Genomic DNA, 15,616 nt, shown 5'->3' with positions numbered 1-15,616 from the left:
AGTAGTCTTACGCACTATGCGGGTTTTCAGCAGTCTGAGTAAAAGAGAAGCAGCATACAGGATTTGTGTACATTGGAAGTAGTGAGAGGCAGTTTACAGGAGTTCTGCATCCTGAGTGTAGGAAACACTTTACAGGAGTTCTGTAGCATGGGAGTAGTCTTACGCACTATGCGGGTTTTCAGTTGTCTGAGTAAAAGAGAAGCAGCTTACAGGATTTCTGTACATTGGAAGTAGTGAGAGGCAGTTTACAGGAGTTCTGCATCCTGAGTGTAGGAAACACTTTATGGGAGTTCTGTAGCATGGGAGTAGTCTTACGCACTATGCGGGTTTTCAGTAGTCTGAGTAAAAGAGAAGCAGCTTACAGGATTTGTGTACATTGGAAGTAGTGAGAGGTAGTTTACAGGAGTTTTGCATCCTGAGTGTAGGAAACACTTTATGGGAGTTCTGTAGCATGGGAGTAGTCTTACGCACTATGCGGGTTTTCAGTAGTCTGAGTAAAAGAGAAGCAGCTTACAGGATTTCTGTACATTGGAAGTAGTGAGAGGCAGTTTACAGGAGTTCTGCATCCTGAGTGTAGGAAACACTTTACGGGAGTTCTGTAGCATGGGATTAGTCTTACCCACTATGCGGGTTTTCAGCAGTCTTAGTAAAAGAGAAGCAGCTTACAGGATTTCTGTACATTGGAAGTAGTGAGAAGCAGTTTACAGGAGTTCTGCATCCTGAGTGTAGGAAACACTTTACGGGAGTTCTGCAGCATGGGAGTAGTCTTACGCACTATGCGGGTTTTCAGCAGTCTGAGTAAAAGAGAAGCAGCTTACAGGATTTGTGTACATTGGAAGTAGTGAGAGGCAGTTTACAGGAGTTCTGCATCCTGAGTGTAAGAAACACTACACAGGAGTTCTGTAGCATGGGATTAGTCTTACGCACTATGCGGGTTTTTAGTAGTCTGAGTAAAAGAGAAGCAGCTTACAGGATTTGTGTACATTGTGAGTAGGGAGAGGCAGTTTACAGGAGTTCTGCATCCTGAGTGTAGGAAACACTTTACGGGAGTTCTGTGGCATGGGAGCTGTCTAACGCACTATGCGCGTTTTCAGTTGTCTGAGTAAAAGAGAAGCAGCTTACAGGATTTGTGTACATTGTGAGTAGGGAGAGGCAGTTTACAGGAGTTCTGCATCCTGAGTGCAGGAAACACTTTACGGGAGTTCTGTAGTATGGGAGTAGTCTTACGCACTATGCGGGTTTTCAGTTGTCTGAGTAAAAGAGAAGCAGCTTACAGGATTTCTGTACATTGGAAGTAGTGAGAGGCAGTTTACAGGAGTTCTGCATCCTGAGTGTAGGAAACACTTTATGGGAGTTCTGTAGCATGGGATTAGTCATACCCACTATGCGGGTTTTCAGCAGTCTGAGTAAAAGCGAAGCAGCTTACAGGATTTGTGTACATTGGAAGCAGTGAGAGGCAGTTTACAGGAGTTCTGCATCCTGAGTGTAGGAAACACTTTACGGGAGTTCTGTAGCATGGGAGTAGTCTTACGCACTATGCGGGTTTTCAGCAGTCTGCGTAAAAGAGAAGCAGCTTACAGGATTTCTGTACATTGGAAGTAGTGAGAGGCAGTTTACAGGAGTTTTGTATCCTGAGTTTAGGAAACACTTTATGGGAGTTCTGTAGCATGGGAGTAGTCTTACGCACTATGCGGGTTTTCAGCAGTCTGAGTAAAAGAGAAGCAGCTTACAGGATTTGTGTACATTGGAAGTAGTGAGAGGCAGTTTACAGGAGTTCTGCATCCTGAGTGTAGGAAACACTTTACGGGAGTTCTGTAGTATGGGAGTAGTCTTACGCACTATGCGGGTTTTCAGCAGTCTTAGTAAAAAGAAGCAGCTTACAGGATTTGTGTACATTGGAAGTAGTGAGAGGCAGTTTACAGGAGTTCTGCATCCTGAGTGTAAGAAACACTACACAGGAGTTCTGTAGCATGGGATTAGTCTTACGCACTATGCGGGTTTTTAGTAGTCTGAGTAAAAGAGAAGCAGCTTACAGGATTTGTGTACATTGTGAGTAGGGAGAGGCAGTTTACAGGAGTTCTGCATCCTGAGTGTAGGAAACACTTTACAGGAGTTCTGTGGCATGGGAGCTGTCTAACGCACTATGCGCGTTTTCAGTTGTCTGAGTAAAAGAGAAGCAGCTTACAGGATTTGTGTACATTGTGAGTAGGGAGAGGCAGTTTACAGGAGTTCTGCATCCTGAGTGCAGGAAACACTTTACGGGAGTTCTGTAGTATGGGAGTAGTCTTACGCACTATGCGGGTTTTCAGTTGTCTGAGTAAAAGAGAAGCAGCTTACAGGATTTGTGTACATTGGAAGTAGTGAGAGGCAGTTTACAGGAGTTCTGCATCCTGAGTGTAGGAAACACTTTATGGGAGTTCTGTAGCATGGGATTAGTCATACCCACTATGCGGGTTTTCAGCAGTCTTAGTAAAAGAGAAGCAGCTCACAGGATTTGTTTACATTGGAAGTAGTGAGAGGCAGTTTACAGGAGTTCTGCATCCTGAGTGTAGGAAACACTTTACGGGAGTTCTGTAGCATGGGAGTAGTCTTACGCACTATGCGGGTTTTCAGTTGTCTGAGTAAAAGAGAAGCAGCTTACAGGATTTCTGTACATTGGAAGTAGTGAGAGGCAGTTTACAGGAGTTCTGCATCCTGAGTGTAGGAAACACTTTACCGGAGTTCTGCAGTATGGGAGTAGTCTTACGCACTATGCGGGTTTTCAGTTGTCTGAGTAAAAGAGAAGCAGCTTACAGAATTTCTGTACATTGGAAGTAGTGAGAGGCAGTTTACAGGAGTTCTGCATCCTGAGTGTAGGAAACACTTTATGGGAGTTCTGTAGCATGGGAGTAGTCTTACGCACTATGCGGGTTTTCAGTAGTCTGAGTAAAGAGAAGCAGCTTACAGGATTTCTGTACATTGGAAGTAGTGAGAGGCAGTTTACAGGAGTTCTGCATCCTGAGTGTAGGAAACACTTTACGGGAGTTCTATAGCATGGGAGTAGTCTTACACACTATGCGGGTTTTCAGTTGTCTGCGTAAAAGAGAAGCAGCTTACAGGATTTATGTACATTGGAAGTAGTGAGAGGTAGTTTACAGGAGTTTTGCATCCTGTGTGTAGGAAACACTTTATGGGAGTTCTGTAGCATGGGAGTAGTCTTACGCACTATGCGGGTTTTCAGCAGTCTGAGTAAAAGAGAAGCAGCTTACAGGATTTGTGTACATTGGAAGCAGTGAGAGGCAGTTTACAGGAGTTCTGCATCCTGAGTGTAGGAAACACTTTACGGGAGTTCTGTAGCATGGGAGTAGTCTTACGCACTATGCGGGTTTTCAGCAGTCTGCGTAAAAGAGAAGCAGCTTACAGGATTTCTGTACATTGGAAGTAGTGAGAGGCAGTTTACAGGAGTTTTGTATCCTGAGTTTAGGAAACACTTTATGGGAGTTCTGTAGCATGGGAGTAGTCTTACGCACTATGCGGGTTTTCAGCAGTCTGAGTAAAAGCGAAGCAGCTTACAGGATTTGTGTACATTGGAAGTAGTGAGAGGCAGTTTACAGGAGTTCTGCATCCTGAGTGTAGGAAACACTTTACGGGAGTTCTGTAGTATGGGAGTAGTCTTACGCACTATGCGGGTTTTCAGCAGTCTTAGTAAAAAGAAGCAGCTTACAGGATTTCTGTACATTGGAAGTAGTGAGAGGCAGTTTACAGGAGTTCTGCATCCTGAGTGTAGGAAACACTTTACGGGAGTTCTGTAGTATGGGAGTAGTCTTACGCACTATGCGGGTTTTCAGTTGTCTGAGTAAAAGAGAAGCAGCTTACAGGATTTCTGTACATTGGAAGTAGTGAGAGGCAGTTTACAGGAGTTCTGCATCCTGAGTGTAGGAAACACTTTACGGGAGTTCTGTAGCATGGGATTAGTCATACCCACTATGCGGGTTTTCAGTTGTCTGAGTAAAAGAGAAGCAGCTTACAGGATTTCTGTACATTGGAAGTAGTGAGAGGCAGTTTACAGGAGTTCTGCATCCTGAGTGTAAGAAACACTACACAGGAGTTCTGTAGCATGGGATTAATCTTACGCACTATGCGGGTTTTTAGTAGTCTGAGTAAAAGAGAAGCAGCTTACAGGATTTGTGTACATTGTGAGTAGGGAGAGGCAGTTTACAGGAGTTCTGCATCCTGAGTGTAGGAAACACTTTACGGGAGTTCTGTGGCATGGGAGCTGTCTAACGCACTATGCGCGTTTTCAGTTGTCTGAGCAAAAGAGTAGCAGCTTACAGGATTTGTTTACATTGTGAGTAGGGAGAGGCAGTTTACAGGAGTTCTGCATCCTGAGTGCAGGAAACACTTTACGGGAGTTCTGTAGTATGGGAGTAGTCTTACGCACTATGCGGGTTTTCAGTTGTCTGAGTAAAAGAGAAGCAGCTTACAGGATTTCTGTACATTGGAAGTAGTGAGAGGCAGTTTACAGGAGTTCTGCATCCTGAGTGTAGGAAACACTTTACGGGAGTTCTGTAGCATGGGAGTAGTCTTACGCACTATGCAGGTTTTCAGTTGTCTGAGTAAAAGAGTAGCAGCTTACAGGATTTCTGTACATTGGAAGTAGTGAGAGGCAGTTTACAGGAGTTCTGCATCCTGAGTGTAGGAAACACTTTACGGGAGTTCTGTAGTATGGGAGTAGTCTTACGCACTATGCGGGTTTTCAGTTGTCTGAGTAAAAGAGAAGCAGCTTACAGGATTTCTGTACATTGGAAGTAGTGCGAGGCAGTTTACAGGAGTTCTGCATCCTGAGTGTAGGAAACACTTTATGGGAGTTCTGTAGCATGGGAGTAGTCTTACGCACTATGCGGGTTTTCAGTAGTCTGAGTAAAAGAGAAGCAGCTTACAGGATTTCTGTACATTGGAAGTAGTGAGAGGCAGTTTACAGGAGTTCTGCACCCTGAGTGTAGGAAACACTTTACGGGAGTTCTGTAGCATGGGAGTAGTCTTACGCACTATGCGGGTTTTCAGCAGTCTGCGTAAAAGAGAAGCAGCTTACAGTATTTCTGTACATTGGAAGTAGTGAGAGGCAGTTTACAGGAGTTCTGCATCCTGAGTGTAGGAAACACGTTACGGGAGTTCTGTAGCATGGGAGTAGTCTTACGCACTATGCGGGTTTTCAGCAGTCTGCGTAAAAGAGAAGCAGCTTACAGGATTTCTGTACATTGGAAGTAGTGAGAGGCAGTTTACAGGAGTTTTGCATCCTGAGTGTAGGAAACACTTTATGGGAGTTCTGTAGCATGGGAGTAGTCTTACGCACTATGCGGGTTTTCAGCAGTCTGAGTAAAAGAGTAGCAGCTTACACGATTTGTGTACATTGGAAGTAGTGAGAGGCAGTTTACAGGAGTTCTGCGTCCTGAGTGTAGGAAACACTTTACAGGAGTTCTGTAGTATGGGAGTAGTCTTACGCACTATGCGGGTTTTCAGCAGTCTTAGTAAAAGAGAAGCAGCTTACAGGATTTCTGTACATTGGAAGTAGTGAGAGGCAGTTTACAGGAGTTCTGCATCCTGAGTGTAGGAAACACTTTACGGGAGTTCTGCAGCATGGGAGTAGTCTTACGCACTATGCGGGTTTTCAGCAGTCTGAGTAAAAGAGAAGCAGCTTACAGGATTTCTGTACATTGGAAGTAGTGAGAGGCAGTTTACAGGAGTTCTGCATCCTGAGTGTAAGAAACACTACACAGGAGTTCTGTAGCATGGGATTAGTCTTACGCACTATGCGGGTTTTTAGTAGTCTGAGTAAAAGAGAAGCAGCTTACAGGATTTGTGTACATTTTGAGTAGGGAGAGGCAGTTTACAGGAGTTCTGCATCCTGAGTGTAGGAAACACTTTACAGGAGTTCTGTGGCATGGGAGCTGTCTAACGCACTATGCGCGTTTTCAGTTGTCTGAGTAAAAGAGAAGCAGCTTACAGGATTTGTGTACATTGTGAGTAGGGAGAGGCAGTTTACAGGAGTTCTGCAGAATGAGTGCAGGAAACACTTTACGGGAGTTCTGTAGTATGGGAGTAGTCTTACGCACTATGCGGGTTTTCAGTTGTCTGAGTAAAAGAGAAGCAGCTTACAGGATTTCTGTACATTGGAAGTAGTGAGAGGCAGTTTACAGGAGTTCTGCATCCTGAGTGTAGGAAACACTTTACGGGAGTTCTGTAGCATGGGAGTAGTCTTACGCACTATGAGGGTTTTCAGTAGTCTGAGTAAAAGAGAAGCAGCTCACAGGATTTGTTTACATTGGAAGTAGTGAGAGGCAGTTTACAGGAGTTCTGCATCCTGAGTGTAGGAAACACTTTACGGGAGTTCTGTAGCATGGGAGTAGTCTTACGCACTATGCGGGTTTTCAGTTGTCTGAGTAAAAGAGAAGCAGCTTACAGGATTTCTGTACATTGGAAGTAGTGAGAGGCAGTTTACAGGAGTTCTGCATCCTGAGTGTAGGAAACACTTTACGGGAGTTCTGTAGCATGGGATTAGTCATACCCACTATTCGGGTTTTCAGTAGTCTGAGTAAAAGAGAAGCAGCTTACAGGATTTGTTTACATTGGAAGTAGTGAGAGGCAGTTTACAGGAGTTCTGCATCCTGAGTGTAGGAAACACTTTACGGGAGTTCTGTAGTATGGGAGTAGTCTAACGCACTATGCGGGTTTTCAGCAGTCTGCGTAAAAGAGAAGCAGCTTACAGGATTTCTGTACATTGGAAGTAGTGAGAGGCAGTTTACAGGAGTTCTGCATCCTGAGTGTAGGAAACACTTTACGGGAGTTCTGCAGCATGGGAGTAGTCTTACGCACTATGCGGGTTTTCAGCAGTCTGAGTAAAAGAGAAGCAGCTTACAGGATTTCTGTACATTGGAAGTAGTGAGAGGCAGTTTACAGGAGTTCTGCATCCTGAGTGTAAGAAACACTACACAGGAGTTCTGTAGCATGGGATTAATCTTACCCACTATGCGGGTTTTTAGTAGTCTGAGTAAAAGAGAAGCAGCTTACAGGATTTGTGTACATTGTGAGTAGGGAGAGGCAGTTTACAGGAGTTCTGCATCCTGAGTGTAGGAAACACTTTACGGGAGTTCTGTGGCATGGGAGCTGTCTAACGCACTATGCGCGTTTTCAGTTGTCTGAGTAAAAGAGAAGCAGCTTACAGGATTTCTGTACATTGGAAGTAGTGAGAGGCAGTTTACAGGAGTTCTGCATCCTGAGAGTAGGAAACACTTTACGGGAGTTCTGCAGCATGGGAGTAGTCTTACGCACTATGCGGGTTTTCAGCAGTCTGAGTAAAAGAGAAGCAGCTTACAGGATTTGTTTACATTGGAAGTAGTGAGAGGCAGTTTACAGGAGTTATGCATCCTGAGTGTAGGAAACACATTACGGGAGTTCTGTAGCATGGGAGTAGTCTTACGCACTATGAGGGTTTTCAGTTGTCTGAGTAAAAGAGAAGCAGCTTACAGGATTTCTGTACATTGGAAGTAGTGCGAGGCAGTTTACAGGAGTTCTGCATCCTGAGTGTAGGAAACACTTTATGGGAGTTCTGTAGTATGGGAGTAGTCTTACGCACTATGCGGGTTTTCAGTTGTCTGAGTAAAAGAGAAGCAGCTTACAGGATTTCTGTACATTGGAAGTAGTGAGAGGCAGTTTACAGGAGTTCTGCATCCTGAGTGTAGGAAACACTTTATGGGAGTTCTGTAGCATGGGAGTAGTCTTACGCACTATGCGGGTTTTCAGTTGTCTGAGTAAAAGAGAAGCAGCTTACAGGATTTGTGTACATTGGAAGTAGTGAGAGGTAGTTTACAGGAGTTTTGCATCCTGTGTGTAGGAAACACTTTATGGGAGTTCTGTAGCCTGGGAGTAGTCTTACGCACTATGCGGGTTTTCAGCAGTCTGAGTAAAAGCGAAGCAGCTTACAGGATTTGTGTACATTGGAAGTAGTGAGAGGCAGTTTACAGGAGTTCTGAATCCTGAGTGTAGGAAACACTTTACGGGAGTTCTGTAGCATAGGAGTAGTCTTACGCACTATGCGGGTTTTCAGTAGTCTGAGTAAAAGAGAAGCAGCTTACAGGATTTCTGTACATTGGAAGTAGTGAGAGGCAGTTTACAGGAGTTCTGCATCCTGAGTGTAGGAAACACTTTACGGGAGTTCTGTAGCATGGGAGTAGTCTTACGCACTATTCGGGTTTTCATCAGTCTGCGTAAAAGAGAAGCAGCTTACAGTATTTCTGTACATTGGAAGTAGTGAGAGGCAGTTTACAGGAGTTCTGCATCCTGAGTGTAGGAAACACTTTATGGGAGTTCTGTAGCATGGGAGTAGTCTTACGCACTATGCGGGTTTTCAGCAGTCTGCGTAAAAGAGAAGCAGCTTACAGGATTTCTGTACATTGGAAGTAGTGAGAGGCAGTTTACAGGAGTTTTGCATCCTGAGTGTAGGAAACACTTTATGGGAGATCTGTAGCATGGGAGTAGTCTTACGCACTATGCGGGTTTTCAGCAGTCTGAGTAAAAGAGAAGCAGCTTACAGGATTTGTGTACATTGGAAGTAGTGAGAGGCAGTTTACAGGAGTTCTGCATCCTGAGTGTAGGAAACACTTTACGGGAGTTCTGTAGTATGGGAGTAGTCTTACGCACTATGCGGGTTTTCAGCAGTCTTAGTAAAAGAGAAGCAGCTTACAGGATTTCTGTACATTGGAAGTAGTGAGAAGCAGTTTACAGGAGTTCTGCATCCTGAGTGTAGGAAACACTTTACGGGAGTTCTGCAGCATGGGAGTAGTCTTACGCACTATGCGGGTTTTCAGCAGTCTGAGTAAAAGAGAAGCAGCTTACAGGATTTCTGTACATTGGAAGTATTGAGAGGCAGTTTACAGGAGTTCTGCATCCTGAGTGTAAGAAACACTACACAGGAGTTCTGTAGCATGGGATTAGTCTTACGCACTATGCGGGTTTTTAGTAGTCTGAGTAAAAGAGAAGCAGCTTACAGGATTTGTTTACATTGTGAGTAGGGAGAGGCAGTTTACAGGAGTTCTGCATCCTGAGTGTAGGAAACACTTTACGGGAGTTCTGTAGTATGGGAGTAGTCTTACGCACTATGCGGGTTTTCAGTTGTCTGAGTAAAAGAGAAGCAGCTTACAGGATTTCTGTACATTGGAAGTAGTGAGAGGCAGTTTACAGGAGTTCTGCATCCTGAGTGTAGGAAACACTTTATGGGAGTTCTGTAGCATGGGATTAGTCATACCCACTATGCGGGTTTTCAGCAGTCTTAGTAAAAGAGAAGCAGCTCACAGGATTTGTTTACATTGGAAGTAGTGAGAGGCAGTTTACAGGAGTTCTGCATCCTGAGTGTAGGAAACACTTTACGGGAGTTCTGTAGTATGGGAGTAGTCTTACGCACTATGCGGGTTTTCAGTTGTCTGAGTAAAAGAGAAGCAGCTTACAGAATTTCTGTACATTGGAAGTAGTGAGAGGCAGTTTACAGGAGTTCTGCATCCTGAGTGTAGGAAACACTTTATGGGAGTTCTGTAGCATGGGAGTAGTCTTACGCACTATGCGGGTTTTCAGTAGTCTGAGTAAAAGAGAAGCAGCTTACAGGATTTCTGTACATTGGAAGTAGTGAGAGGCAGTTTACAGGAGTTCTGCATCCTGAGTGTAGGAAACACTTTATGGGAGTTCTGTAGCATGGGAGTAGTCTTACGCACTATGCGGGTTTTCAGTAGTCTGAGTAAAAGAGAAGCAGCTTACAGGATTTCTGTACATTGGAAGCAGTGAGAGGCAGTTTACAGGAGTTCTGCATCCTGAGTGTAGGAAACAGTTTACGGGAGTTCTGTAGTATGGGAGTAGTCTTACGCACTATGCGGGTTTTCAGTTGTCTGAGTAAAAGAGAAGCAGCTTACAGGATTTCTGTACATTGGAAGTAGTGAGAGGCAGTTTACAGGAGTTCTGCATCCTGAGTGTAGGAAACAGTAGATGGGAGTTCTGCAGCATGGGAGTAGTCTTACGCACTATGCGGGTTTTCAGCAGTCTGAGTAAAAGAGAAGCAGCTTACAGGATTTCTGTACATTGGAAGTTGTGAGAGGCAGTTTACAGGAGTTCTGCATCCTGAGTGTAAGAAACACTACACAGGAGTTCTGTAGCATGGGATTAGTCTTACGCACTATGCGGGTTTTTAGTAGTCTGAGTAAAAGAGAAGCAGCTTACAGGATTTGTGTACATTGTGAGTAGGGAGAGGCAGTTTACAGGAGTTCTGCATCCTGAGTGTAGGAAACACTTTACGGGAGTTCCGTAGCATGGGAATAGTCTTACGCACTATGCGGGTTTTTAGTAGTCTGAGTAAAAGAGAAGCAGCTTACAGGATTTGTGTACATTGTGAGTAGTGAGAGGCAGTTTACAGGAGTTCTGCATCCTGAGTGTAGGAAACACTTTACGGGAGTTCTGTAGCATGGGAGCTAATGCACTATGCGCGTTTTCAGTTGTCTGAGTAAAAGAGAAGCAGCTTACAGGATTTGTGTACATTGTGAGTAGGGAGAGGCAGTTTACAGGAGTTCTGCATCCTGAGTGTAGGAAACACTTTAGAGGAGTTCTATAGCATGGGAGTAGTCTTACGCACTATGCGGGTTTTCAGTTGTCTGAGTAAAAGAGAAGCAGCTTACAGGATTTCTGTACATTGGAAGTAGTGAGAGGCAGTTTACAGGAGTTCTGCATCCTGAGTGTAGGAAACACTTTATGGGAGTTCTGTAGCATGGGAGTAGTCTTACGCACTATGCGGGTTTTCAGTTGTCTGAGTAAAAGAGAAGCAGCTTACAGGATTTCTGTACATCGGAAGTAGTGAGAGGCAGTTTACAGGAGTTCTGCATCCTGAGTGTAGGAAACACTTTACGGGAGTTCTGTAGCATGGGAATAGTCTTACGCACTCTGCGGGTTTTTAGTAGTCTGAGTAAAAGAGAAGCAGCTTACAGGATTTGTGTACATTGTGAGTAGGGAGAGGCAGTTTACAGGAGTTCTGCATCCTGAGTGCAGGAAACACTTTACGGGAGTTCTGTAGTATGGGAGTAGTCTTACGCACTATGCGGGTTTTCAGTTGTCTGAGTAAAAAGAAGCAGCTTACAGGATTTCTGTACATTGGAAGTAGTGAGAGGCAGTTTACAGGAGTTCTGCATCCTGAGTGTAAGAAACACTTTATGGGAGTTCTGTAGCATGGGAGTAGTCTTACCCACTATGCGGGTTTTCAGTAGTCTGAGTAAAAGAGAAGCAGCTTACAGGATTTGTGTACATTGGAAGTATTGAGAGACAGTTTACAGGAGTTCTGCATCCTGAGTGTAGGAAACACTTTACGGGAGTTCTGTAGCATGGGAGTAGTCTTACGCACTATGCGGGTTTTCAGTAGTCTGAGTAAAAGAGAAGCATCTTACAGGATTTCTGTACATTGGAATTAGTGAGAGGCAGTTTACAGGAGTTCTGCATCCTGAGTGTAGGAAACATTTTACGGGAGTTCTGTAGTATGGGAGTAGTCTTACGCACTATGCGGGTTTTCAGTTGTCTGAGTAAAAGAGAAGCAGCTTACAGGATTTCTGTACATTGGAAGTAGTGAGAGGCAGTTTACAGGAGTTCTGCATCCTGAGTGTAGGAAACACTTTACGGGAGTTCTGTAGCATGGGAGATGTCTTACGCACTATGCGGGTTTTCAGTAGTCTGAGTAAAAGAGAAGCAGCTTACAGGATTAGTGTGCATTGTGAGTAGTGAGAGGCAGTTTACAGGAGTTCTGCATCCTGAGTGTAGGAAACACTACATGGGAGTTCTGCAGCATGGGAGTACTCTTACGCACTATGCGGGTTTTCAGCAGTCTGAGTAAAAGAGAAGCAGCTTACAGGATTTCTGTACATTGGAAGTAGTGAGAGGCAGTTTACAGGAGTTCTGCATCCTGAGTGTAAGAAACACTACACAGGAGTTCTGTAGCATGGGATTAGTCTTACGCACTATGCGGGTTTTTAGTAGTCTGAGTAAAAGAGAAGCAGCTTACAGGATTTGTGTACATTGTAGTAGGGAGAGGCAGTTTACAGGAGTTCTGCATCCTGAGTGTAGGAAACACTTTACGGGAGTTCTTTAGCATGGGAATAGTCTTACGCACTATGCGGGTTTTTAGTAGTCTGAGTAAAAGAGAAGCAGCTTACAGGATTTGTGTACATTGTGAGTAGGGAGAGGCAGTTTACAGGAGTTCTGCATCCTGAGTGTAGGAAACACTTTACGGGAGTTCTGTAGCATGGGAGCTAATGCACTATGCGCGTTTTCAGTTGTCTGAGTAAAAGAGAAGCAGCTTACAGGATTTCTGTACATTGTGAGTAGGGAGAGGCAGTTTACAGGAGTTCTGCATCCTGAGTGTAGGAAACACTTTACGGGAGTTCTGTAGCATGGGATTAGTCTTACCCACTATGCGGGTTTTCAGTAGTCTGAGTAAAAGAGAAGCAGCTTACAGGATTTGTGTACATTGGAAGTAGTGAAAGGCAGTTTACAGGAGTTCTGCATCCTGAGTGTAGGAAACACTTTACGGGAGTTCTGTAGCATGGGAGTAGTCTTACGCACTATGCGGGTTTTCAGTAGTCTGCGTCAAAGAGAAGCAGCTTACAGGATTTCTGTACATTGGAAGTAGTGAGAGGCAGTTTACAGGAGTTCTGCATGCTGAGTGTAGGAAACACTTAAGAGGAGTTCGATAGCATGGGAGTAGTCTTACGCACTATGCGGGTTTTCAGTAGTCTGAGTAAAAGAGAAGCAGCTTACAGGATTTGTGTACATTGGAAGTAGTGAGAGGCAGTTTACAGGAGTTCTGCATCCTGAGTGTAGGAAACACTTTATGGGAGTTCTGTGGCATGGGAGTAGTCTTACGCACTATGCGGGTTTTCAGCAGTCTTAGTGAAAGAGAAGCAGCTTACAGGATTTCCGTACATTGGAAGTAGTGAGAGGCAGTTTACAGGAGTTCTGCATCCTGAGTGTAGGAAACACTAGATGGGAGTTCTGCAGCATGGGAGTAGTCTTACGCACTATGCGGGTTTTCAGCAGTCTGAGTAAAAGAGAAGCAGCTTACAGGATTTCTGTACATTGGAAGTAGTGAGAGGCAGTTTACAGGAGTTCTGCATCCTGAGTGTAAGAAACACTACACAGGAGTTCTGTAGCATGGGATTAGTCTTACGCACTATGCGGGTTTTTAGTAGTCTGAGTAAAAGAGAAGCAGCTTACAGGATTTCTGTACATTGTGAGTAGGGAGAGGCAGTTTACAGGAGTTCTGCATCCTGAGTGTAGGAAACACTTTACGGGAGTTCTGTAGCATGGGAATAGTCTTACGCACTATGCGGGTTTTTAGTAGTCTGAGTAAAAGTGAAGCAGCTTACAGGATTTGTGTACATTGTGAGTAGGGAGAGGCAGTTTACAGGAGTTCTGCATCCTGAGTGCAGGAAACACTTTACGGGAGTTCTGTAGTATGGGAGTAGTCTTACGCACTATGCGGGTTTTCAGTTGTCTGAGTAAAAGAGAAGCAGCTTACAGGATTTCTGTACATTGGAAGTAGTGAGAGGCAGTTTACAGGAGTTCTGCATCCTGAGTGTTGGAAACACTCTACGGGAGTTCTGTAGCATGGGAGTAGTCTTACGCACTATGCGGGTTTTCAGTAGTCTGAGTAAAAGAGAAGCAGCTTACAGGATTTCTGTACATTGGAAGTAGTTAGAGGCAGTTTCCAGGAGTTCTGCATCCTGAGTGTAGGAAACACTTTACGGGAGTTCTGTAGCATGGGAGTAGTCTTACGCATTATGCTGGTTTTCAGTAGTCTGAGTAAAAGAGAAGCAGCTTACAGGATTTCTGTACATTGGAAGTAGTGAGAGGCAGTTTACAGGAGTTTTGCATCCTGAGTGTAGGAAACACTTTAAGGGAGTTCTGTTGTATGGGAGTAGTCTTACGCACTATGCGGGTTTTCAGCAGTCTTAGTAAAAGAGAAGCAGCTTACAGTATTTCTGTACATTGGAAGTAGTGAGAGGCAGTTTACAGGAGTTCTGCATCCTGAGTGTAGGAAACACTTTACGGGATATCTGTAGCATGGGAGTAGTCTTACGCACTATGCGGGTTTTCAGTAGTCTGCGTAAAAGAGAAGCAGCTTACAGGATTTCTCTACATTGGAAGTAGTGAGAGGCAGTTTACAGGAGTTCTGCATCCTGAGTGTAGGAAACACTTTACGGGAGTTCTTTAGCATGGGAATAGTCTTACGCACTATGCGGGTTTTCAGTTGTCTGAGTAAAAGAGAAGCAGCTTACAGGATTTCTGTACATTGGAAGTAGTGAGAGGCAGTTTACAGGAGTTCTGCATCCTGAGTGTAGGAAACACTTTACGGGAGTTCTGTAGAATGGGAGTAGTCTTACGCACTATGCGGGTTTTCAGTAGTCTGAGTAAAAGAGAAGCAGCTTACAGGATTTCTGTACATTGGAAGTAGTGAGAGGCAGTTTACAGGAGTTCTGCATCCTGAGTGTAGGAAACACTTTACGGGAGTTCTGTAGTATGGGAGTAGTCTTACGCACTATGGGGGTTTTCAGTTGTCTGAGTAAAAGAGAAGCAGCTTACAGGATTTCTGTACATTGGAAGTAGTGAGAGGCAGTTTACAGGAGTTCTGCATCCTGAGTGTAGGAAACACTTTACGGGAGTTCTGTAGCATGGGAGTAGTCTTACGCACTATGCGGGTTTTCAGTAGTTTGAGTAAAAGAGAAGCAGCTTACAGGATTTGTGTACATTGGAAGTAGTGAGAGGCAGTTTACAGGAGTTCTGCATCCTGAGTGTAGGAAACACTTTACGGGAGTTCTGTAGTATGGGAGTAGTCTTACGCACTATGCGGGTTTTCAGCAGTCTTAGTAAAAGAGAAGCAGCTTACAGGATTTCTGTACATTGGAAGTAGTGAGAGGCAGTTTACAGGAGTTCTGCATGCTGAGTGTAGGAAACCTTTTACGGGAGTTCTGTAGCATGGGAGTAGTCTTACGCACTATGCGGGTTTTCAGTAGTCTGCGTAAAAGAGAAGCAGCTTACAGGATTTCTGTACATTGGAAGTAGTGAGAGGCAGTTTACAGGAGTTTTGCATCCTGAGTGTAGAAAACACTTTATGGGACTTCTGTAGCATGGGAGTAGTCTTACGCACTATGCGGGTTTTCAGCAGTCTGAGTAAAAGAGAAGCAGCTTACAGGATTTCTGTACATTGGAAGTAGTGAGAGGCAGTTTACAGGAGTTCTGAATCCTGAGTGTAGGAAACACTTTACGGGAGTTCTGTAGCATGGGAGTAGTCTTACGCACTATGCGGGTTTTCTGTTGTCTGAGTAAAAGAGAAGCAGCTTACAGGATTTCTGTACATTGGAAGTAGTGAGAGGCAGTTTACAGGAGTTCTGCATCCTGAGTGTAGGAAACACTTTACGGGAGTTCTGTTGTATTGGAGTAGTCTTACGCACTATGCGGGTTTTCAGCAGTCTTAGTAAAAGAGAAGCAGCTTACAGGATTTCTGTACATTGGAAGTAGTGAGAGGCAGTTTACAGGAGTTCTGCATCCTGAGTGTAGGAAA

Source organism: Oryctolagus cuniculus, chromosome 18 (genome assembly GCF_051225735.1).
Source record: "Oryctolagus cuniculus isolate XC-2025 breed Fujian yellow rabbit chromosome 18, ASM5122573v1, whole genome shotgun sequence".
NCBI lineage: Eukaryota > Metazoa > Chordata > Mammalia > Lagomorpha > Leporidae > Oryctolagus > Oryctolagus cuniculus.
This window is presented reverse-complemented; position numbering follows the sequence as displayed.